The 26,137-nt window shown below is 36.9% G+C and overlaps 1 protein-coding gene and 1 pseudogene across 2 annotated transcripts in view; one reads left to right on the forward strand and one right to left on the reverse strand.

Moving 5' to 3' along the window:
• Nucleotides 1-26,137, reverse strand: part of KDM4D (lysine demethylase 4D) — a 31,141-nt gene that overhangs the window by 4,820 nt on the left and 184 nt on the right. The window contains exons 2-3 of one of the 2 annotated variants that reach the window (XM_066248225.1): nt 25,779-26,024; nt 24,150-24,243 (exon numbers count right to left, since the gene is read on the reverse strand). The gene's annotated coding sequence lies outside the window, so the exon portion shown is untranslated. Of the gene's footprint in view, nt 1-24,149; nt 24,244-25,778; nt 26,114-26,137 lie in introns of those variants that run through there. The other variant, XM_066248217.1, reaches the window with a different exon arrangement.
• On the forward strand, nt 5,784-5,931 carry LOC136321293 (small nucleolar RNA SNORA48; annotated as a pseudogene).

A 26,137-nucleotide genomic window follows, 5' to 3' on the forward strand; every position in this document is an offset into this window, starting at 1 on the left:
AGCAACAGTTAACTCTTATTATGCAAATTCTTTCAGAGCAAAAAAAGAGTTGGAGCCTGACCTGTGGTGGCGCAGTGGATAAAGCATCGACCTGGAAATGCTGAGGTCGCCGGTTTGAAACCCTGGGCTTGCCTGGTCAAGGCACATATGGGAGTTGAAGCTTCCTGCTCCTCCCTCCCTTCTCTCTCTCTCTCTCTCTCCCCCCTCTAAAAAAATGAATAAATAAATAAAAATAATTAAAAAAAAAAAGAGTTGGCGAGCTGCTCAGATGATGCTGTCCCTGACTCTGACAGCAAAATTAGAGAAGGACAACAGAAAACACCACCAGCCATCTTTGTTTATAAACATAGATGAAAACATGCTAAATAGAATACTATCCAAATATGCCAATGTATCAAAAGAATAATACTGTACATCATAACCAAACAGAATGTATCAGGAATAAAAGAATGTTATCCCAATAAATTTAATTAAAAACAAAAAAACTTCTTTAAGGTACAGAGTTCAATGTAAAAAATAAATACCAAGTATTATTCTTTTTTTTTTTTTTTCCTGAAGCTGGAAACGGGGAGAGACAGTCAGACAGACTCCCGCATGAGCCCGACGGGGATCCACCCGGCAAGCCCACCAGGGGCTACGCTCTGCCCACCAGGGGGCGATGCTTTGCCCCTCCGGGGCATCGCTCTGCCGCGACCAGAGCCACTCTAGCGCCTGGGGCAGAGGCCAAGGAGCCATCCCCAGCGCCCGGGCCATCTTTGCTCCAATGGAGCCTTGGCTGCGGGAGGAGAGAGACAGAGAGGAAGGAGGGGGGGGTGGGGAGTGGAGAAGCAAACGGGTGCTTCTCCTATGTGCCCTGGCCGGGAATCAAACCCGGGTCCCCCGCACGCCAGGCCAAAGCTCTACCGATGAGCCAACCGGCCAGGGCCCCAAGTATCATTCTTAATAGTGAAACAAAAGAAAAATTCTCACAAACTCAGGAAAAATGTATCAGTAAATCATTTCATTAACACAATCTCAAGTGGTCCCTTAACAAAGATTGTACACTCTCTTAATTTTGAAGCTTTTTCATTCTCCAAAATATTCTATTTCACCTTCCCCTCTCAAACTTCGGGAATGCCTACTCCATCCTATTTAAAATCCTTCAAATGCCCTTAAAGTCCCTACATGATCTGGTCCGCCATTACCTTGTGACTTTTACCTCTTCCTACCCTACTCCATGCTCTCTCTGTTCAATCATTCCTGGCTAGTGTCTCAGAAAAGCCCAGTATTCTGCACAGGCAATTCTCTTACCTCCTTAGTTTCAGCTCAAGTATCAACTTCTTAGGAAGAGCTCCTCTGATGGTCTTGTTTTCTCTGAAGAAAACATCTCCAAATGAAACTTGTATTGATGTTTAGGGCTCAAACATACGTGTCTTTGAAAGTCTAGTCAGATCAGCCCCACCCTAATTCCATTATCTTTAGTCCAATCACAGTTGAATCCAATCAGCTGTCTAACCATCTCTTCCAATTGAACTTCCTTGTTCTAGTAAAAAGCATTTTCGATGTTATCAGCTCAAAAAACAAAGGTATTTTACCTACACTTTTTTCTTTGAGCTTTCTTACAAGAAAATATGGGAGAGTAAGGACTGCCACTCCTCAACAAGTCTGAAATCACATTTTAAAAATAAAACTAGGGGCCCTGACCAGTTGGCTCAGTGGTAGAGCGTCGGCCTGGCGTGCAGAAGTCCCGGGTTCGATTCCCGGCCAGGGCACACAGGAGAAGCGCCCGTTTGCTTCTCCACACCTCCCCCTCTCCTTCTTCTCTGTCTCTCTCTTCCCCTCCCACAGCCGAGGCTCTATTGGAGCAAAGATGGCCCCGGGCACTGGGGATGGCTTCTTGGCCTCTGCCCCAGGCACTAGAGTGGCTCTGGTCGCAACAGAGCAACGCCCCAGAGGGGCGGAGCATCGCCCCCTGGTGGGCAGAGCGTCACCCCTGGTGGTCATGCCAGGTGGATCCTGGTGGGGCGCATGCAGGAGTCTGTCTGACTGTCTCTCCTTGTTTCCAGCTTCAGAAAAATACAAAATGAAATAAAATAAAATAAAAATAAAAATAAAACTAGGAAGACAATTTGACTTTGGGTGATGGGTATACAACATAATCAAGTGTCAAAATGACCTGAAGATGTTTTCTCTGAATCTATGTACCCTAATTAATGTCACCCCATTAAAATTAGTTGTCTAAATAAAAAATAAATAAACAAGGATGGCAAAAAAAAATTAATTAATTAAAAAAAAAACAATATGTAAGTTCAAACAAATGGTTTCCTCCATAGCCTACTGTGCCTGGAAAAATTGCTAAGAAGACCACAGGTAGACTTGCAGATGAGACAGTGGGATTTATGCCGGGTTCCCTAGGACAAGTAAAACAACTAAGACTCACCAGGCAGGAGGCTCAAACATGCCTACTCCTCTTTTAAGTTGGTGCATGAAATCAGAGGAGGCTTCCTAAAGATTCTGAATCCACTTGAAATCACCCTAGTAAATTATTGGAAATTTATGAGTTACTGGTTCTGGATAAATTTCCTGGAAGTTTGCCAGAAACCATGAACAAATCCAGGTTTTGGGGGGGCCTAAATTTAGGTTATGCAAATTTCAGCACCCTCTTTGGAACATAAAGATTTCTCTGCCAGAGTGGAGGGGGAGTAACACAGCAGAGCCAGCACAGCTGTCAGGGCACAAAGGACCATCAGCATCAGGTCTGCACAAGGACTATGCAGGGGAGGAGCTCCCAGGAGGAGGAAGCCCATTCCCTTTAGAGACCAGGCACTTCATCTCCTTCACCCTGCACTCTCCCCAATAAGACTACAAACATCAGCTTTCTGCCACTGCTCAAAATAATATAACCCTCGCCTGACCATGCAGTGGCTCAGTGGATGAGCGTCAGACTAGGACGCAGAGGACGCAGGTTCAAAACCCCGAGGTAGCTGGTTTGAGCACTGGCTTATCTGGTTTGAGCAAGACTCGCCAGCTTGAGCCCAAGGTTGCTGGCTTGAGCAAGGGGTCACTCAGTCTGCTGTAGCCCCCCAGTCAAGGCACATATGAGAAAGCAATCAATGAACAACTAAGGTGCCTCAGCGAAGAATTGGATGCTTTTCACCTCTTTCCCTTCCTGTCTATCTGTCCCTATCTGTCCCTCTCTCTGACTCTCTATCTCTGTAAAATAAATAATAATAATAATAATAATAATAATAATAATAGAACCCTCTACATCTCAATGGTCCCCTAGGATCTTTGTGCCAGAGATCCATTTAGATGAGAGAAAGCTGGGCCTAAGCCCAATCGTCCTCCATCCCCATACCTACGGAGGTCACCACAATCTGGCTTCTTTGACTAAACATAAATCCTTTTTCCTTTGGGTCTGGAGTCAGAGGCAAAAATAGCCAAGGAAGGTCTTGCTATCTGTAACCATTTGCTTGTGGCTTTTAAAAGAACGTATCAAAGCAATGTAGCAATGTTTGCTGCTGACTTGAATGCTAAGGGGCCCTTTGAGAGGGCAGTAGTGGCTCTTGGCACCTCTTCCCCAGCTGGACCCTCATGCACCAAGGAATCTGCAAAGGGTGAGATAAGGAGGATCAATATACTCTCTCCTTTTGCCACTTTAATGTTAAGGGATGACTGAAGGGTTATAGCTGGTGAAACAATTTCTAGGTCTCTATAGAATTTATTGCTAATAATGGAGGTGGGGGAGGCAAAGTGGATGACAATCTGGCTCATCCTTGAGGATTTCATTGATTTAGATGCTAAGCAATAACATTGCTCTCTTCCTATTTCAGATACATCTAGTGAGCATTCATAGTATTAGAGATAGACATTGTCCAAAAATGACCCTAGATGTTCACTCTAGAGTGCCCAAACAATGGGCTAGCCCAGAGCTCTTATCAGCTGGATGGGAAGTGCTCCTGTTCAGCTTCCTATGGGAAGAATGGCTTCCTTTCCATGACTAGAGGACAATATCATCTAAAAGGACACAAGGTCTCCAGCTGCCTCTTAAAGTACAGAGCCTCTGACTTTCTCAGACAATTCCTGTAAATGGCTGGCATGACATCTGGGCAACTTGATTCCCCAGGCAGTCTGTTCCTGATAAAGTTACTGTCATCGAAGCCCCATATGAAGGAAGAGCAATGGGGGAAGGGACCCCTAACAAAACCCATGCCATTCCCAGCATCCCTCCTGAACATGGGATGCCTCTCTGCAAGGATGCTGAAGAAATGGGGAGACTGTGTGTGCCTTGGTCTTGATGTATTCCCTTAAGTCATACTGTGTAACCTGTGGTAGTATTTTTCCCCTGCCTTGTACAACTGGTGGCAGGCCCACAAGAACTAATTTAGCACGACAGAATTTTTCCTTATAAGAAAGGAATATTAAAAAGAGAGGAAAAAAATAGTAAGGTTCCATCAGGATTAGGGTTTTTCCAAGCAAGTATATCTCAGAGGGAGAGGAACAAGGGTATTGATGGATTGAATAGAATGATTATAATGGTGGACCATTAAATCTATCTTAGGTTAAAAAGGAAATGAAAACATAAGGGGGGTGATGGAGAATGGAGCATTTGCTTTGTGGGATAAATTTCTCTACTATGTCAAAGAATTCTGTTAGAACTAGGCAATGTAAGCTAGAAATAAAATGGAATGCTTGATTTTTAAACTATGGACATTTTTTTTCAGTTGAGTATCCATTTTATTGATGTATTGAAATCTTTTTTACTTTATTCAGTTAAACCTCAAACTGTCTCCCTCTCCTCACATTCTCTCTTTCAAATTTCTCTTCCTTCTCAGTCCTGAAATTCCACTCCTTCTTAAGTGGATGAATTAGACCCCTTATCTTCTTTTATTGCCCCAACAAAATACCATCTCTTTATTTTTTATCTCCTATAGCTTTCTCTTAGCACTTATCATTTTTATGTTATATTATGTGAACAGCAAAAATTGCCCTTATTTAGCACTTCATCTTTGCCAGGCCCTTTAAATAAGCACTTTCTATAAAGTATTTCATCCAAACCTTATAGCTAGTCTGTCATTATCCCCATTCTATGGAAGAAAAAATCAAGGTGTAGAAATACGTATATTTAACTCAATAGCTTGTGTTCTCAAGCTGTAGAGTTATCTCTGTACTCGTCTTATCTTCCATATAAAAGTACTCTGAAAGCATGGTCTATGTCTTGTTCATCATTGTATTTTCCTTTGTACTTTATAGAGTGAGCATTTCAATAATTGGTATTAAATAAATACCTGAGTGTGGTCCTTTGTCACACACTGCAGCCTCTCTCATCATGTCATAGCCCATCTTTCTTCCTGCTCTCCTATCTCAAGGGAAGAGGAGGTACTTCTTCCTCTCCAGGGCTCATCTTTCTATTCAAACTCAGAGCAACACTTTACACTTGTTCAAGGATTATAGTCAATTAAATAATCACTATTGTCTTTGTTTCTCTTAAATCATGTTGTCAGTCTCTTTCATTTAAGCTGTCTTTTCTCACCTTCCTTTCAATAGCAAACATGTGAAAAACAGAAATTACAGCAGTTTACATTTGCAAACTCATTTCCTCAACTCCATACCCCAGAGAGGCTCTTATACTGCCCTTACCTGCCTTACATAAGAATCCAAGGACCCAGCTTGTCTTCCTCTCCTACTTGACAATTGTCGCCACCCAAGCTAGACCTGAGGTTCTATAAGTGCCACGATTACCAGCTCTCGGGGATAGTCTTCCCATTGCACACTCATTTTTTAATCATAAAAATTCTTCTAAAACCCCCTGGCAATGTGCAAGGAGACACCTGATTGGTGGTGTTGCTCCTATATCAGTTAGGGGCAAAGCAGATGTACAGTCCTTAGCTCACTCTCGCTTGATGACTGCTGTTGCTATCCACAGAGCTGTTTCATGCCTGGAGTTCATATACAAAATCTCCTACAATTATTTTACTATAAATCTTTATGTGATTTTTGGCATACATATCATTCTTTCTATCTGAAAATTTGATTGAAAGAAATGAAAAAAGAAAAGTGGAACAATTTAGGAGAGTTAAATATGAGAAACTTAATGCCTAACGAGACAGTGGCACAGTGTATAGAGCGTCAGATTGGGACACAGAGGACCCAGGTTTGAAACCCTTAGGTCACCAGCTTGAGTGCAGGCTCATCTGGCTTGAGCACAGGCTCACCAGCTTGAGCGCAGGCTCATTAGCTTGAGCGTAGGATAGTAAACTTAAGCCCAAAGGTCGCTGGCTTGAAGCCTAAGGTTGCTGGCTTAAGCCCAAGGTTGCTGGCTTGAGCAAGGAGTCACTGCTCTGCTGTAGCCTCCCCCCCTCATCAAGGCACATATGAGAAAACAATCAATGAACAACTAAGAAGCTGCAACAAAGAATTGATGCTTCTCATCTCTCTCTCTTCCTGTCTGTCCCTATCTGTCCTTCTCTCTGTCTCTCTCTGTCACACACACACACACACACACACACACACACACACACACAAGTATGAGAAACTTAAATACCATGCTAAGGGCCTTTTCTCTAAGAAATAATAAAATGCTGACTATGAATATCACATAAGCCCTCATGTCTTACTGAATTATTAATATACACTTAAAATAAGCTTTGAGTTGAGCCAATTTGAATTTGTTTTATAAATTAAATTATTTCCTTTCTACATGTCTAAGGATTCTAGGAAGAATGAGGCATGGTCACCATACACAGACACACACACACACATGCACACATAATCAATCTTCAGATATTGAGCATCAAATGGAAATATTCTGATTCTGTAAGTAAAACTCTGTGCTCAATACATGCTGTTCAGAATTGGCCTTGCACAATGACAATGATCCTTCAGTGCTCTAGGCAAATATGTCACCTTTATGAGTCTCAAATGGTTGCCTTTACTGTGAAACTGCTTCATGCTTCTTTCAGTTGGAACCTCAGGTACCATTAGAGAATAAATACCCTTGCACTTCAGATACTCATCCATTTCATCCTTATCCATAGTATGCATAGTAACACAGAAATTCTTCATCTAAAGAAACCTAACAGTTATGATTAAAGTGAAGTATTTTCTTTTTTCTTTTTTTTCTTTTTTTTTTAATTTTATTTATTCATTTTTGGAGAGGAGAGAGAGAGGGAGAGAGAGAAACAGAGAGAGAGAAGGGGGGAGGAGCTGGAAGCATCAACTCCCATATGTGCCTTGACCAGGCAAGCCCAGGGTTTTGAACCGGCGACCTCAGCATTTCCAGGTTGATGCTTTATCCACTGCGCCACCACAGGTCAGGCAGTATTTTCTTATTATCAGAATGATTTAAAAATACCCGGTTTCTTCAACTTGATGGATTTCTGGAAATTAAGAAGTCTTTATTCTACGTCTTTTAAAAATAATTCCTCCAAGCTTCCTCGGTGTGTGTGTGTGTGTGTGTGTGTATGTGTGTGTGTGTGCTTTAAAAGCTGGAGAAGGTGAGGCATGAAGTAAGTTTAATAGTCCCTACTGTGGTCATTGACCAGATTGCTTTCCAATTTCAAGACAGCAGGAGAGTCTTTTTGTCCTTCATGTTGCATGAATATATCACATCTTTTATTTCAAATGGGAATTGTTGACAAAATATCTCAGAAATTAGCCATTGTTTCTGCTGATAATATCTAAATGCTGTGTCTAATAAATTCTTCTCAAGTTAGAAAGTCTACTTTCCATTCTTTGAAAACAATTTATAACCATAATATTTGATGGCTAAATAAATTCTTTTTTTTAAGAGATAAGTGACTCAATGTTCTCATTATGAAAGAGCTATTTTGTTTTCACTGTTACACAATTATTACTAGTCATTTTTTATAAATACCAATCCTATATTTCAGTACCTAGAACAGTATATACAGCAAAATATTGGTTGAATGAGTGAAACTTCTTAGTTTAGATAGATATCTGGGAATAGAATTACTGCATTGCAGGATTAAAATATTTTAAGATCCTTAACACATGTTGTCAAAACTTTGCAGAAATAATATATCATTTTACATCCTCACCATTGAGTAACTTTATCTTAGGAAAAAAATCTTTACTAATTTGGTAAGTGAAAAAGTGTAGCTCAAATTTTGATTTACATCTATTGGATTACCATTAAGATTGATTTTTTAAAAATTGATTTAAGAGAAAGAGAAAGGGAAAGACAGAGAAAGTGTGACATTATTTTGTTCCACTGATATATTCAGTCATTGGCTGACTTGTATGCATCATGACTGAACCCACAACCTTGGCGTATGCCGATGACATTCTAACCAATGGAGCGACCCAGCCAGGGCTTGAAAGATTGAGTTTTATAAAAATTAATATTAGCTATTTTGATTTTATTGTATGTGTTGGTTCATATCCTTTGATCATTTTTTAGAGCAAAATATGAACATTTTACATATTTTATAAATATTTTGCATATTATTTTACATAGTATATTTGCATAGTATTTTACATAGTATATATTTTACACATTGCTTATACAAATATTTTACACATTAAACTCTTTTACATATGTTCATAAGTTTTTCTCAGTTTGCCATTCTTTTTTACTTCAAGTTAATTTAAAATGTTTTGACATGTATTTCAGTGTTTTATGTTGAGCCCATCTTTACCTTTGTAATATCTTTCATGGCTTTTATGTTTAGAAAGTCACTTGCCCATTGAGAGGCAGATAAATATTATTTTATAGTTTTATTTCTTTTATATGTCAATTGTACCTTTAGTTGTGATGTTAATTATACTGTTAATGGTGGTTTTATTAACTTTTTAAAATTGTTTTATGAGTGTGGTGTGAAGAATGAGAAAAATGTAATTTTGACTCCTAGTCCTCCTTTATATGCAGCCTGCTAGCTGTTTTCTTTCTCTGCTGTCTTAGTTCATAAAAACTTTTCTTTGTCTCAGGGTCCTTAAATATTTTCAATCTCAAATTCTGGTTCTTTAGTGGCAGGGAAGCTTTATTTACTTCTTTGATGACTCCCTCTACTTTTTCCCTCTGTACATTTATTCCTGTTATTTGGCTATTGGACCAGTAATTTTTGTATCTTTTCTTCTACCAATTATCTATCCCTTTATCTCTATGTTTTATCTTCTGAAAAATTTCATCTTTCTCTTCCAAACCTACTATTTTCTTTTTCATTCTATCAAATTTTTAATTTCTAAGTCATTCCTATTTTCTTAGCATTTTTGTGCATGTAAATTCCTTTTTCCTTTCTTTTTTTATTGTCCTGTTCTTGTTTCTTGGGTGCATTTCTTCTCTCTAAAAATACAAAATGTATTTTGTTTTTTCCCCCCCCTCTGTATGGTCTGTTTCTTCCAAGTTTTTTATTCATTTGTGGTTGTTGCTGGTTTCTATCTTTCAAGTTTAAGGCTTTCCTCAAATGTCTAGTGATCATTAATAGTTGGCTCAAATATGAGTATAGTACAAAAAACTGACGAGCACTCAGGGTGAGCAAGAGCATTGACTATGCTTCCCTGCATGGTGATCTGGTGGGGCTGTTTCCTGGGCGAACCTCTGTTCAATAGTGAAGGCTCTTTTGATCTTCCTCCTGGAGGGGACAGGCTGGTTTCCCCCATGGAAAGCGGGTCCTTGAAATTTCCAATATCCAACTAGTGAAAGTCACTAGATCAACTTGTTTTCCCTATGACAACCATATTATTAACTGTTCCTGGAAATTTCCAGTCCAGAGACCATGAAGCTTGGTCTTCTGTCAGGATGAGGAGCAGCTTACTCTACTGCCCAAAGGAAGAGAGAGGATCTAGTGCTCTATCCTCTTAGACTTTTCAACAAATCCTCCTTAGTCTCATTTTAGCAGCCACATCCAGAAGTGCGTAGTGATGGAAAGTCCTAAGCCTTTGGGATTGTGTAGGGACAATTGTGTTGCTTCTTGGCTTTCCTCTTTGCCAATTTAGGATTCAACTTTTCAGAGTTTAGTAAATCATCTGTTTTCAACTTTTGCTACTACCTTATCGCTTTTAGCATTTCTCTCTTTGTAATTTTATTCTTAAAACAAAACTGCTCCTGTCACTTCAATGGAGTTTGTGAGAAGCAAAGTAAAATGATTGTGTTTAAATCACCATCTTTATCTCTTTTTGTTTTCTCAAATGTTTGTTTTCTCTCAATAGTTCCTTACGCTCTAGTCAAATACTTCCAGTCATTCTCCCTCTCTGTGCTTCTCCTCCCTCACTTCTCTTCCCCTTTTTAAAGTTATAATCTATGCCTCCCAGACAAATCTCCTACCTGAGGTATTCTTCCCTACCAGCCCTGGACCTTGGTGAGGATTCTGCCCTCCATACTCCATGAGCACTATTTACCTGAGCCATTTATTGAGTTCCTAATACAGACCGTTGAGGTGGGAGCTCTCCAGAAGGTCTTACTTGTTTGCCAGCTTTCATCTCCAAAGGGCACTTGTCTAAAGTAATAAATCCTTCCCATGAGATGTGCTTGCTTCTCTCTCCAAGATATCTGCGTGTTTCTGCCCCACACGCATCAACATTTCCTTCTTGATAAGATGCATGGAAATGAGAAGATTAAAAGAGTGACTGTTACTATAACTTTTATGCCTCAAAGCCAATATCTGGTGTGGACTTCTTATTTAGGAACATCCAAGAGTGGATATAGAGGAGAAAAACACATGGTGGGAAGTGTCAAGCATGAACTGCATAGATTAAATCATGACAAAGATCGGGACTTGGCCTTTAAATCAGCAATGTTGCTGTTGCATGGACACTGGCAGTCACAGTGGTATCTGGCAGCGAGAGAGGCAGGAGCCAAAAGTCTTCTCGAACCCAGTATTTGTAAGATACAGCCACTCTTTTGAGTTTTGAGGCAACTTCTAACATTTCTTTAGCAGCACATAGGCCTGCTTCTTGCATTCTCCCAGAAATTTTATAAACCACTTAATACAAAAAAAAAAAAAAAAAATCTTTGGCTTAAACTAAAAGAGTGAAATCTGTATTACGCAACTCAAGAACCCTGACTAACATAGTTAACACTCCCTCATTCCCACTCTTCAAAGGCAATCACTCATGTATTTCAGCTGTTTCTTGTTCCCTCCCACCAATATTTTGTGGAAAAACTCATACTGTTAAAGACAAGGTTTTAGTTCTCTTATGCTCCATCCCAGCATACATAGACGCGGCCTACCCTAACCTCTCATATAGCCATATCAGATTTTTTGGTTAAATTAAGTCTGAATAATTACCATATATAATTAATCAGAGCTGAGTTATGTAGTTTACTATGACTACATTGCCTTTCATGAAAGAGTTTTATTTATCTTATAGTTAATACTTGTCTCATTATTTCATTTGCTTAGTTTTATATATCTCAAATTCATTTCCAGTACTCTAAATCTCTTCTAAATACATAAAACATATTAGTTACAAACTCAGATTTCTCTTTTCAGAAACATTCTTCCTGGAGCCTTCAATATGTTTACTTGAATCTGGACTAGTTACTCTTTAGGCTGTAGCACAGCCTGCATCCTGGGCTTCCCTTTTATCTCTACTATGTTCTATCCCCTGGTTCCTCTAGTTCAGCCTTCTTTCCTGGTTTATTCCTTTGTGTTGGTAGAGCCTATCCACCAGGAACACACTTGGGCACTTCATTAGAGATTAGGAAGTAGCTCAAAAAATCTACAGGAGGACCAGAGAATAGGGTTTAAAGACTATGCATCTGGAAACAATATACAAATTAACCAACAACCTATATAATAGGTATTTCAGTGCCTCTCCTCTGGTCAAAGGCATCAAAAGACCCTGAGCAAGGTACATTACCAACCAGAACCAATACCACTGCTGCCTCTGAAAGCTATCTCTTACCACTCTCCTCCAAGAATAGATCCTGTGCAAAATCTACTTCCTTACATTTCTTCATGTGAAGGTCTTCCATGGAAGTGTCTTATTGAGGAAGCCTAGGTCATTGCTGCAATAGATGCTGGATATGTTGAATTCTGACTTCAACTCTGGCAAAGTAGGGGTCGTATGAGAATTTCCCCAAACATAAAAAGGGAATTCTCAAGTTATTGGTTGGTCAAAATATAACTGTCTACATGAATTTGCATGTCTGAAAATGCCTGTGTTCTACCTTTATGCTTTTCTTTCAGGATTCTGAAGACATTGTTCCATTAAATTCTAGCTGCTAGAAACCCAAACCAATTTGTTTCCTAATCCATTTTGTACAACCTGTTTTTACTCTCTTGACCCTTTAAGAATATTCCTTTGAGCCTTGTTTTCTGAGATTTCATTAAGATATGATTGGTAAGTCTTTTTTGTCAACTATTATGCTAGACCTTCAGATAGAGAAATTCATATTCTTCATTACTGTGAAATGTTCTCTATTCATTTAATATATTCCTTCTCACTATATTTTCAGTCTCTGTGGAGTACAATTAGTCAAATATTAAATCACTTGGATAGATAGATCCTCTCATTTTCTTATCTTTGTTCACCTATTTTCCATCTTTTTGTTTTTATATTTTATATTCCAAACTTTCTAGCAATTATTTTTCATTTCCACAAATTTTTGTTTTCTAGAGTTCTGATATTCTTTATGGCTGCAGATTTTCTCTTCTGTCTCTAGAAGTATTAATTATAGGGATTTTTAAAGTTTCATTTGCTCTTTACCTTGTGTCTGTGTCCTCTGAATTCACCCTTCCAGGATGCTTTGTTTCTGTCTTTCATTGTTAAGTGTCTTCCTCATGTCTAGTCATTCTTAGCTTATGTTTAAGAGCCCAGCACTAAGGAGGTACATTTGCTATGAGTGACAGGTAGACTTCCCTGAGAGTGCTCCTCATGGACCTAGTTATTTCCTTTGGGGGTGGGGGCAACTGTCAGTATCTGAAGGTAGGAGTATAATTAAAAAACTCTAAATTTATATGGCTCCCTGACTTGAAATTAGGGCCCAGGAGTCTAAGGTGTCTTAATTTTTTGTTTTTTGAAAAACTTTAAAAGAGAAAATAGAATATATAATAAAAAACCTGCTCCAACCAGCCAGAATAGTCATCTTAATATTTTGTCATATTTGCTCCAAGTGTTTTTTTAAAACAGCTTTATTGAGATATAATTTACATAACAAAAAATTCACCCATTTTATGTGTACAATTCAATGAATTTTGGTATATTTACAGCTGCGTAACCATCACAACCTAATTTTAAAACATTTCCATCACTCCAAAAAGAAACCTCAGGCCCACTTGCAATCATAGCCCATTTCCATGCTCAGCTCCAAGCAACCACTAATCTACTTTCTGTCCTTACAGATTAGCCTGTTCTAGATATTTCATATATATATGTAACCATATATGTGGTCTTTTCTTCACTCAGTATGTTTTGAGATTCATCCACCTTGTAGCATGTATCAGTATTTTGCTTCCTTTTATGGTTGAATAATATCCCATTGCTATGACTATACCACCTTTTATTTATCCATTTAATAGCTGATAACATTTGATCTGGTTACATCTTTGGGCCGTTATGAATAATTATTATGAACTTTCCTGTACAAATCCATGTGGGGTCACATGGTTTTATCTTTCTTAGGTAGATACCTCGGCGTGAATTACTTGGTCATATGGTAACTCTATATTTAACATTTTGAGAAACTGCTAGTTTTTCTGAAGTGCCTGTGGCATTTTAAATTTCCACTAGCAATAAATGAGGGTTCCATTTTTGCACATCCTCACCAGTTGTCAGCGTTTTCTTTTTTTTAAATAGCCCTTCCAGTTGGTCTGAAGTCGCATCTTGTGGTTTTTATTGACTACTAAGGTTGAGCATTTTTTCCCCCGTTGCTTATTGGCCATTCATATATCATTTTTGAAGACATTTCTATTCAAATCCTTTGCTCATTTTTTGTCTTATTGAGTTCCAAGAAGTCACTATTTGTCCTAGTTATAAGTCCCTTGTTAAATATGATTTTCAAATATTTTCTCCCAGTCTATGGGTTGCCTTCCCACTTTCTTATCCCTTTTGAATTGCTCAAGTTTTAAAATTTGATGAGATCCAATTTGCCCATTTTCTTTATCACTTGTGCTTTTGGTGTTGTACCTAAGAAATTGTCTAGTTTAAAATCATGGAAGTATATTCCTATGTTTCCTCCTAAGACTTTTGATTTTAGCTCACATTTTAGGTCTGTGATCAGTTTGACTTAATTTGAGTCTGGTAGGCGGTAGGGATCCAAATTCATTCTTTTGTATGTGTGTATCCACTGTCCCAGCGTTTGTTGAGCAGACCATTCTTTCACTATTGGACTATCTTGAAACCTTTGTTGAAATCAATTGACCATAAATGTTCAGAACAAAGGTTTATTCTGAACTTGCAATCCTATACCATTGAATTATATAGCTTTTCTTATACTAACATTTTATTATTTATTATAGTTATATATTATTATTTATATTATATTATTATATATTTATATGTATTATATAGTATATTAATATATATTATTTATTATATTTATATATTATTTATATTTTTATTAATGCATTTCTCTATTGGTGGGTATTTAGAATACTTTCAGTGTTTTTATTATAAACAATATTGCATTAAAAAAACCTCACATCATAATTATATGTAAAAAATTTAGATATATAGATGATATATTATAGAACTGTACACCTGAAAGCTAGATTTTATTAGTCAATGTTACCCACTCCAATAAATTCAATTAAAATTACACAATAAATCATCAAGGATAGATATTTTAAAGTATTTTTTTTTAAGATTTTACTTATTGATTTCACAAAGAGAGGAGGGGGTGGGGAGTGAGAATTATCAACTCATAGTTGCTCCACTTTAGTTGTTCATTGCTTTGCTTGTTGTATGTGCCTTGAGTGGGAAAGCTCAGGGTTTGGAACCAGTGACCTCAGCATTCCAGGTTGAAATTCTAGCCACTGTGCCACCATAGGTATTTTTAGGTGATACAGAAACATGTTGTAATTTATGAGGCAATGTCAAGTTGCTTTATTTTTAAAAAAAAAAATTTAAAAGATTTTATTTATTCACTTTGGAGAAGAGAGAGAGAGAAAGAGAGAGAGAAAGGGAGGGAGAGAGAGAGAGAAGGGGGGAGGAGCAGGAAGCATCAACTCCTATATGTGCCTTAACCAGGCAAGCTCAGGGTTTCGAACCAGTGACCTCAGCATTAAAGTTTGATGCTTTTTCCACCACAGGTCAAGCTCAAGTTGCTTTAATATACTAAACAGAGTAGGAAAGTTTTCTCCACACCCCCAGATATATTTGATAATGTCAAATTTTTAGTTATTTGTAATTTGATGGGCAGAAAAATTTATCTCCTGTAGAATTATTAGTAGAATTGTGTGCCCTGTTTTCTGGTCAGGTGACATGTTTTTTATTGATTTATTTGACTTTTGGGTTTCAGTTTTGTGAATTACCAATTATATCCTTTGCTCATTTGTTTTTAGTTGGATTGTTTTTCTTTATATACTGATTGATAAAATTTCTTTAAATATTTGGGATACTAATTCTATGTCTACTGTATTATAAATATCTTAACCCAGCCCACCCCCTGCATTTAAATTTATGGCTTTTAAAAGATATTTTGAAAATTTTAATGCAACCAAACTTATTAATCTTTCCCATTATGATCTGTTCCCTTATGTCCTGTTTAAGTAATCCACTCTTCCTTGAAATCACAAAGATTGTTTTAATTTCTTTGGTTTTCACCCTTGTTTCACCCATTTAGAGACTGTGTCATTGTTGTTGAGAGCTAAGGGCTTAATTGTCTTCCACCATTTTCCCCACTGAGTTGGAATCCACCAAGTCTAAGCATAGATCTCTTTCTAAACTCTTCATTCAAGTCCATTGATTTATTTGTCTATTTCTGAACTGAAACTTTACTGTTTTAATTACTATAGCTTTACACTTAGTATTGGTAATTGTTAAGACAAATCCCTATTGTACTTAATTCACCTTTTTTTAGAATTAATTTGACTAGGAGTAGAGTTAAACTTCAGTATTCATGTTAGAATATATTTTTCAAGTTCTATAAGAATCCTATTGATTTAAATTAAAATTGCATGAAGTAAAAGAAAATTTTGGGGTGAACACAACTCCCATATTGAGCATTCCCACCCATTAACCGGTCTTCCATTTATTTGAATCTTGAATGTATTTCATAAAGTTTCAGAATATTATCCATAAAGATAATGTATTTGTTTCCTTAGATATAGTCTTAGGAACTTTATAATTTTTTGAGTACTATGTGAATAGACATTTTTCTATTAATTTTTAGTATTTATTGATCTTCTATATATTTTCAACTCTTAAATCCCTTATTTTCTATTAGTTCTACCAGCTTGACCATTGATTCTACAGTTTTCCATGTAGGTAATCATAATTTGGGAAAAATTATTTTTAAATTATATCTCTTCTGGCCTGACCTGTGGTGGTACAGTGGATAAAGCATCAACCTGGAAACGCTGAGGTTGCCAGTTCAAAACCCTGGGCTTGCCTGGTCAAGGCACATATGGGAGTTGATGCTTCCTGCTCCTCCCCCCTTCTTTCTCTCTCTCTCTCTCCCCCCTCTCTATAATGAATAAATAAAATCTTAAAAAAAATAAATTATATCTCTTCTTTTCTAGTAGTCATAGATCTTATTCTTTTTTATTTTGGAGCTCAGCAGAGATGAAAGTCTTATCTAATTATATATAATCTCCACTAAAATGTTAAATGCTGAGTTAGTAAAAATTCTATACTTATTTCATATTTTAATAAGAGTTGTTCTAAACTTTAAGTCATACTCTATTATTGATCACCTAAAATCTGAGGTACCTTGAGAATGACAGGAACTCAAGGTAGACAGGCACACTCCAAGCCCTACTAAGTGATCATCACTGAAAACAATATAGAGTATTTGAGCAATGCAAAAAAATAACATTGACCTAATGGGCACATGTAGAATTTTGTAATCCCAAACTACAGAATATAATTTTTTCCAAGTACCTGTACTATGGAAATGTTACAAAATTGGCCATAAAACAAGTTTTAACAAATGTCAAAGGGCTTAAAGTAGGTAGAACATGTTCTCTGACCACCAAACAATAAAAGGAAATTTAATATTAAAAATATAACTAGAAAACCCCCAATTTCATAAAATAACACATTTCTAAATAAACTTTAATCAGAAAAAAATGAAAATTAAGAAATACTTAAACTAAATATTCTACATTTTAAACCTTGTAGGATATTGGTAAACGGTGAGATTTATAGGCTTAAAAAAAGCCTATAAATATAGAGTATTTGAGCAATGCAAAAAAATAATATTGACCTAATGGGCACATATAGAATTTTGTAATTTTCTTTTCTTATAGCTAAGAAAAGAAAGCCTGAAAAATTAAATGAGCTCAGCACCTATCTCAGGAAGTTAGGGAAAAAAAAATACAGCAAAGAAAGTAGAAGAGAGAAAAGAATAAAAAAGTAGACCAGACCTCGTTTCCAGACCAGGGAGGAGCAACGGAAGAAACATGAGCAAGAACGGAAGGAGAAAAAAAGCAAATGTTTTGGGAACTCGGAGGGGCCTCATTATGGCTGCAGATTAATAGTTTAAGATCCTGTAAATATTCCTCTATTCTGAACCTTTTTTTGTACATATTTTTATAGTCCTTCCCACTTTAGTAAAAGACCTTTTTCTGCTCTTAACTTTGTTCATATGTAGTGTTTGTGGGTTCTTCACATACTACAATCTCTGGAAAGATCTGACTACCTTAAAGCTTACAAATTCTTCTAAATGGTTTTAACCTAAGTCCCTGTACAGCTCAGTTTTCTAGTAAGACCCAGCCTATAGATTCTTTTTTTTCTATTCTATAAATTCTTGAGCTGGATTTTTAATGTCGAGTTCTCGCTGCTGCCTCTAATATTAATAGAATTACAATCCTCTTCTAGGCAAGAGTATTTATTTACCTGATGGTAGGTAGTTATACCACAAGCTTTAGTAGAAACTGAACAACAGTAAGCTGGGAAAAACGATTCTCTTTTTCCTCTAGAGAATCTAGTGATCTTAATGAAACTGTGGGCCTTAAAGGTTGGTTATAGCATCAATATTTTACCAATGCAAAGTGTTTTTTTCAAGCTTATGCACCTTTGTTCAGATCACTTCATGTAATTGCCATCTCAATATATTCTTAAAAACAAAACCTCTATAGCTATTCTAGCTTTGCTTATTTAACAATATACAGGGTTATATTAAAATTTGAGGGCTGCTGCTTTAAGGATTGAGTTGCTTAGCATCATATCCATGTTTGTTGCACCTAAATTGAGCTTCTCAGTTTTGTACTGCTTCCGATGTTCATAAAGTTTTTCTCAAGGTGGAAAAAAAAGTTAGACCAGAAACAGAAAACCAATAGAAAGTAGAAAGGATGAATAAAAGCATAAGATGATGTTTTGAAAGTCTAATAAAATTGATAACTCTCTGGTGCAAAGGGAAAGACCCAAAATTAAAAGGCACGGATAACCAATGTCAGGAAAGACAGAGTTCACCAAGATATTTTAAAATTTAAATGAAATAAATTCTCAGGACAATTACAAAACTGGCATAAGAACAAATAAAATGTGAGTATATACATAACCATCTATAATCATCACGGGAACTGAAGGAGTAGTTAAAATTCTTTTCACAAAGAAAACTCTAGGCCCAAATGGCTATACTAGCAAATTTAATTCCAATCTTAGACAAATTTTTCCAGAGAACAGAAAAATAAAGAACATTTTCCACGTATTTCATGATACAAACCTTATGATACAAGTCTTCAAAAAACATACTAGCCTGACCAGGTGGTGGCGCAGTGGATAGAGTGTCGGACTGGAATGCGGAAGACCCAGGTTCGAGACCCCAAGGTCACCGACTTGAGCCCCGGCTCATCTGATGTGAGCAAAAAGCTCACTAGCTTGGACCCAAGGTTGCTGACTTGAGCAAGGGATTACTTGGTCTGCTGGAGGCCCACAGTCAAGGCACATATGAGAAAGAAGTCAATGAACAACTAAGGTGTCGCAACAAAAAACTGATGATTGATGCTTCTCATCTCTCTCCATTCCTGTCTGTCTGTCCCTATCTATCCCTCTCTCTGACTCTCGCTCTGTCTCTGTAAAAAAAGAAAAACAGTACTGAAAACAATACTAAAAAAAAAAAAAAAAAAAAGCATACTATGAGAAAGGAAACTAATAGGTCAATCTCATTTATGAACATAAAAAGTCCTAAATAGACTCTGAAGTAAACTGATTTCTCCAGTATATTTATCATGATCGAGATGGGTTTATTCCAGGGATTAAAGGTTAGGTGATATTTATCAAATAAATTGATATCATAACATGCTAAGAGGTTAAAAGAGAATCTCATTAGATGCAGAAGTGTTTGACAAAATTCATCATCCACTTAGCATCCGTAAGATTGTAGGATATTTTTAATTGAATAAAGCGCTTCTATCCAAAACTTTCAGTAAACATCATACTTAAATAGTGAAAAGTTAAAAGCTTTCCCTTTCAGATCAGGAAAAAGACAGGGATGCCTGTGATCACCTCTTTTATTCAACGTGGTCCTGGATGTTCTATACAACATACGAAGGCAAGGCAGAAAAGGGAAGAGAAAGAAGAATAATGGATAGGAAGAAACAAAGTTGTCATTATTCATAGCTATGATTGTATATGTGAAAATTCCAGAAGATCTATGAATAAACTATTCTAACGAATAAGAGAATTTAGCAAGGTCCCTGAATTTAAAATAGTAATATATAAAAAACAATTTATTTATATGTACCAGCAACAATCAATATTTAAGAAACATGCCATGTATAATGGCACTAAAAATTAAGTAGCACCTAAGATTAATGGTAACAAAAATTTGCAAGACTTCTGTGAAGACAATAATATAAATTTACTTAGAGGCAAAAAAAAAAAAAAAAAAAATTACTTAGAGGCAATTAAGAAAGACCTAAATAAATGGAAAGATATAAACTGTTAATAGATTTAAGACTCTATATTGTGTAAATTTTTCTTGAATTGATCTATAGATCCAACGTTATCCCAATAAAAATCTCAAAAGTATTTTTGTAGCACATCACACTTTAAATTTCATACTGAAGTGCAAAGGGCCAATAGCAAAGCATTCATAAAAGAGAGACAGGTAAGAAGACTTGCTTTACCAGATTTCAAGACACCCCTCTATTACACTATGAACAAAAATGAATTTATAGTGGAACTGTGAAAGGCATAACTACGTATAAAATCTTCAGAAGATAGTATCTGAGAATATCAACATAAGAAAAAATTTACAATAAATTCAATACAATTTTTAAAAAAAAATAAATTTCTTAAGAAAGGAAAACTTTTTTTTTTTTTTTTTAGTGAGAGAAAGAAAGAGAGACGGGGACAGACAGGAAGAGAGAGAGAGGAGAATCATCAATTCATAGTTGAGGCACCTTAATTGTTCAGATTGCTTTCTCATACGTGCCTTGATCAGGAGGCTCCAGCCGAGCCAGTGACCCCTTGCTCAAGCCAGTGACCTTGGGCTCAAGTCAGAAACCTTGGGCTTCAAGCCAACTACCTTTGGGCTCAAACCAGCGACCATGGGGTCATGTCTATGATTCCACGCTCAAGCCCATGACCCTGCACTCAACTTGGTGAGCCTATGCTTAAACCAGATGAGCCCAAGCTCAAGCCAGCGACCTCAGGATTTTGAACTTGGGTCCTCAGTGTCCCAGGCCAACGCTCTATCCATTGTGCCACTGCCTGGTCAGGTGAAAGAAAAACTTTTTCTTTTTTTTTTAATTTTAGTAAAAAAAAATTTTTTTAGTGAGAGGAGGGGAGGCAGAGAGACAGACTTCTGCATGTGTCCTGACTAGGATCCACCCAGCAAGCCTATTAGGGGCCAATGCTCTGCTCCTCTAGGGCTGTTGTTTGGTTGGTCATCAACTGAGCCATTTTTTTAGCGTCTGAGGCAGAGACCATGGAGCCATCCTCAGAGCCTGAGGCCAACTCTATGGAACCAATCAAGCCATGGCTGTGGGAGAGGTAGGGCGGGAGGGAGGGAGGGAGAGGGAGAAGGAAAGGGAGAGGGAGAGAGAGAGAGAGAGGGAGAGAAAGGGGAGGGCGAGGGGTGGAGAAGCAAATGGTCACTTCTCCTGTGTGTCCTGACTAGGAATCAAACCCAGGATATCTATAGGCTGGGCTGATGCTTTACCAGAGCCAACTGGCTAGGGCCAGAAAAAGTTTCTTAATCAAGAAATAACATTAAGCAAAAAGGACAATACTGACAAATTGAACTACTCTTATATTAAAGATCTTTATATATGAAAATATACCAAAAAGAAAAGCCAAGAAGTAGAAAATGTATGTATGTGTGTAGCACAAATAAAACAGAGAACTGTGCCAAAGTATTAAAAACTTAAAGAAACCAATGAAGAAAAAGACAATTCAATAGAAAGACATCTCACAAAAGAATAAATCCAAATGGACAAGAAACATATGAAACGTGATAATCAAATAAATGCAAATTAAGACCTTAATGAGATATCACTATAAACCTACCAGATGAGCTAAAATTGAAAAGTTGGACAATATCAAGTATGACGAGAATATGAAACCAGGAGAACTCTTATATATATATATATATATGAAATGTACACATTGCATCTCGGCACATTAACAAGAACGCTCAGTGGCATTATCTGTAATATCCCCACACTAGAAACATAATTATTAAAATACATTATACCATGTATTTTTATACAGTGAAATTCTATATAGTATACCACAACTACACATAAACAAAGTAGGACAAAACGCAAAATACAAAAGTACATATATAATATGATTCATTTAAAATATTTATATAAAGTTCAAAGTTTGGCAAGACTATAAACATTATCATTTAGAAATGATTACATAGGCATTTATTGAAATTTATTTGATGGCTTTATATTTTTATTATATTTGTAAATGTTCAATGTTTATTGAAAAGAATATGTATCTCTTATTTTGGTTGAATAATTTTATATACATATATAACTACAATATATAAATACAAATATAAATGCAATAAGTATAGTACGTATGCACACAATTCATCAATGTTGTTATTGATCTGTCAATCTGAGAGAAGTTTGTGTTAAAAATTCACACCATAATTGAAGATTTGTGTTTTCCTTTTAATCATTTTTGCTTCATATATTTCCAGACTGTGTGGTTACACAGTTCATACATGTTCATGATTATAATATTTTCCTATTGGGTTTTCTTTGTGATGCAACCAGATGCCCCCATTAATGTCCTTGTTAATGCTATTTATTTAAAGAATACTTTCGAGAATATTACTACATAAATTTTTTTGTTATTTAGAATTTGCCTGGAATATCTTTTTCTAACCCTTTATTTTCTATTTTAGTTCTTCAGTTGTAACTGTTTGTTTTTAATTGTCTTAGATAATAGACTGGCCAGCTAGTGAGGTAGCCATGTGCTCAGATTAGGCAAGAGGTGGTTAAATTATACTATTAGCCAGTAATCTAGTCTGGAATATCACCAAATTTCATTTCGAGGCTATCTCCAGGAAATCAACTCTCTAGGCCCCAAAACATCTTCATTTAAAATCAGGATTTTGTTAGTAGAAAATAAGCTACTTTTTTCACTTACCAAGACAGATTATAGCACAATCCTTCTATATTAGAAAATCGGTCATTTTCAGATTAAAAATTTTAAACTGATACCATTCTTTATATTTATTCAAATTAAAAGGTGATCTATGACTTGTGGCCTTGGGTTTTTCCTCCATTTGTTAGTAAAAGTCTCAAAGAAACATTGCCAAGCAAAATTTTCACATTCTGTGGGCTGATGACTTTGTAAATGAGGGAATATACTAGGATTGGGGAAAGTGATTCAACTGGAAGAGGGAGGCTGCGTTAAATTGAGGTGTGAGTGGATGGGGGGGGGGGACTGATTGAATAAGAAACTTCATTTAGAGATTCTTTTCTAAATAGATACCATCTTTCTGGATCTTGGTATATCTTTATTTCAAATCTACATTTCAGACTAGCAAAGTATAAATTACTTTTTTCTCCTTTAAAATCTAGAAAGATTAAGACAATACTTTTTAGATCAAAATATGACTTTTTTTCCTGTTAAAATTCATTCACCCATTCATTCATTCATTCATTCAGTTTTTCACGCACTCGGAAAACACCTATGGATGCCAGGCACTGTTTTAGGTGCATGGCCTCCATCACTGGCAAAACAAAGATCCCTGCCCTTGCAGAATTTATATTTTGCATAAGCTAGGTGGAGAAAAAAGGAAACAACCAAATTATATAAGATCAAGGAAAATAATATGTGCTATGTAAAAAAGAAAAGTAGAGTAGAATAGGGTGATGAGGGGTGCAGTATGTTACAGGACAAAGCAGGAGGACTACAACTTTAAATAGGGCTGTCATGGCTGACTTCGTTTGAACAAAGACTTGAAGAGGATTCTTGGCCAAGGAAATAGCTAATGCAAAGGCCCTGAGGCAGGAGCTATGCTCAAGCAACACCAGGGAGGCCTGTAGCCTAAAATGAGGAAAAATAAACAATTAGGAGAATATAAGGGGACTGGTAGGCAAAATTAAGGACCCAAAAAGATTTCTGTGGTAATTGGTTTAGAATGAGAATTCTTCAAAGGTTATATTGATATATGATTTTTAGCCAGCAAAGGTAACTGATAGAGTGAATTTTAAATATTTAGTAAACGTACTTTTCATTTTCTAATACTTTCAAAGGCTGTATCATTTCATTTTTTATTAGTACTTTAAAATCACTTAAGTAAAAAAATGTTTAGTTTCTTTTTCTTATTAATACTTTCAAAACATTTAAGTCAAAGCTCTTAATTTTATAGACTGATTATAATGTATGATATGTTGATGTTAATGAAATTACAGGAATAGTTATTTAACTATGGTTGATGATGAAAAGATTGAGGTAGTAGGCCAGCAGTTAAAATAATCAGTATGATTGGCTCAGGGCTTATAAGGGCAGCTGGAACATAAAAACCAAGGCATTTTCTATAATTGAGTTACCACCCTGACATTGTTACTTCATTCCTCCACTTCATAGTGCATCATCAATCATTCACTCATTCATTAAATACTTACTCAGCACCTATTATGTGCCAGGCACTGTTCTATATGCAGAGGATACACCAGTGAACAAGAGAGACAAGGTTCCTGCTTTCCTGGAACTTATGTTCTAATACAGGAAAATAGACAATAATAATAAAAATAATATTAATTATAGTAATAGCTACCATTTATTTAACAAGTACTGTTTTCTGAGACAGTTTTAAGCACTTTACAAGTATTAATTCACTAATCCTTATAACATTATGAAGTACAGACTAGAATTATTCCCATTTTATACATGAGGAAGCTGAGGGCACGGAAAGGGAAAATAGCTTGCCTAAGGCTACACAGCAAGGAAAGGGCAGAACTGGAATTTAGAAGCAAGTCAGGCTATAGCTCTTTTTCTCTTAGTGACTTGGCTATGCTACCTCTCAGACAAGAAACAAGGCAATAAACAGATAATGAATAAATTCAGATAGGTTTAGTGCTATCAATATGAAACATGTAATATAAAACAGGGTGATGTGATGCTATAGGTGTGTTGGAAGACTTGGGATGCCAACACAGATGCCAGGGACAACCTCACTGAAGTGACATTTGAATTGAGACTTGAAGCATGGTAGTAGTTATTGTGGGGCACAGGCAGCAGGGAAAATCTAGTGTAAAGAAATCTTTCCTTGCTTGTAAAACAGAAATGCCCAGTTGGCTGTGGCTAGAACTTAGTGTGTAAGAGAGTGACTGCTTGGAAGTGAAGTCAGGGAGACAGGCAGGCCAGGCCATATTAAGAAATTTAATTGCAGTGGGTTTTTATGCAGGAGATAACACTACTTGCAAAATTAAATGTAGGACAAAAGTGGAAGCAGGAAGACCCATTTGGAAGCAGTTACAATCGAGGTGGAAAATGATAGTGGCTTGGACTGCGAGGGTAGTGACAGTGAAAGAAAATGTAGGGTCTATTTAGAAAGTTGACTTGGCAAGACTTGTGAAGGAACTGGAAGTGAAGAGGGAGTGAAATTTAAGTAGGAGCCTTAAGGGTTCGTTCTGAGCGACTAGTATGATGGTCGTGTCCTTGACTGAGATGTGTAAAGGGAGGAGAAACATCTTCAGTAAGAAAAATCATTATTTACATCTTGAACCGTATGGAGGGCTCTCTTCTACTCCCCCCCCCCTCCCAAATTTATGTTTCAAAGAAAAAGTTCTGGTGGTAAAAGCATTTTAATATTCCATTTTATAATCTCTTTAAATAAGAAACTTGAGAGAGCTGAATCTTCATTTTGTTTAACAAATAATTTATTGAACATCTACTCTAGCCAAGGGCTATGTAATAAAATAGCAAGATCATCTAAGTAAAAAGGTCCCTGCTCCCGGAGCGTCTGGGGGGACGGAGGGGACGGGGAGGAACGGACGGTTAGTCTCCCGTCCGCGGTCCCATTGAAACTTCACCTCCGCACGAGGAGCCATCTTACAGGAACCGCAGCTCGTGCTCCCGGCGGTTGGGCCCATCTTTCTCAACGCTCCACGTCAACTCATAAATGAATGAATCTTAACAGTGACATCTCCCCTCCCGCTAGAACTTGTTTGTTTTCTTTTTAATAAAAATTTTAATAAACAATACGAATACAACCTTTGCTTTGAAGACTAATATTTTTGCAGGAATGGTACCTTTATAAAGATCGTGGTTGCCCCCGTACATATTTGTTCTTTCTTCATATCCAATTAAATGAAAACACTAGTTTTTCCGTAGCCCAGCTCTCTAGGCTGGCTGGGTCTAGGTCAGGAGAAAAGCAGCAGGAGCCGTTGGATTTAAACAGTTTGGTGTAATCCTTTTCTACGCTCTCTCTCGCTAGCCGGGGACGTGGTGTCGGCTACCCGGGGCTTTCCGTCCACGCAGTACCGGAATGAAGGAGTCTGGGAGGGGGTCGGGAAGGAAAAGACGGAAGAGACATTAAGTAATTGGTTCTTGAAGGTATAAAATGATGTTTAGAATCAGCTCTAAGGCACTGATTTCAAACGCCCGCCCC

Source organism: Saccopteryx bilineata, chromosome 1 (genome assembly GCF_036850765.1).
Source record: "Saccopteryx bilineata isolate mSacBil1 chromosome 1, mSacBil1_pri_phased_curated, whole genome shotgun sequence".
Classification (NCBI taxonomy): Eukaryota; Metazoa; Chordata; class Mammalia; order Chiroptera; family Emballonuridae; genus Saccopteryx; species Saccopteryx bilineata.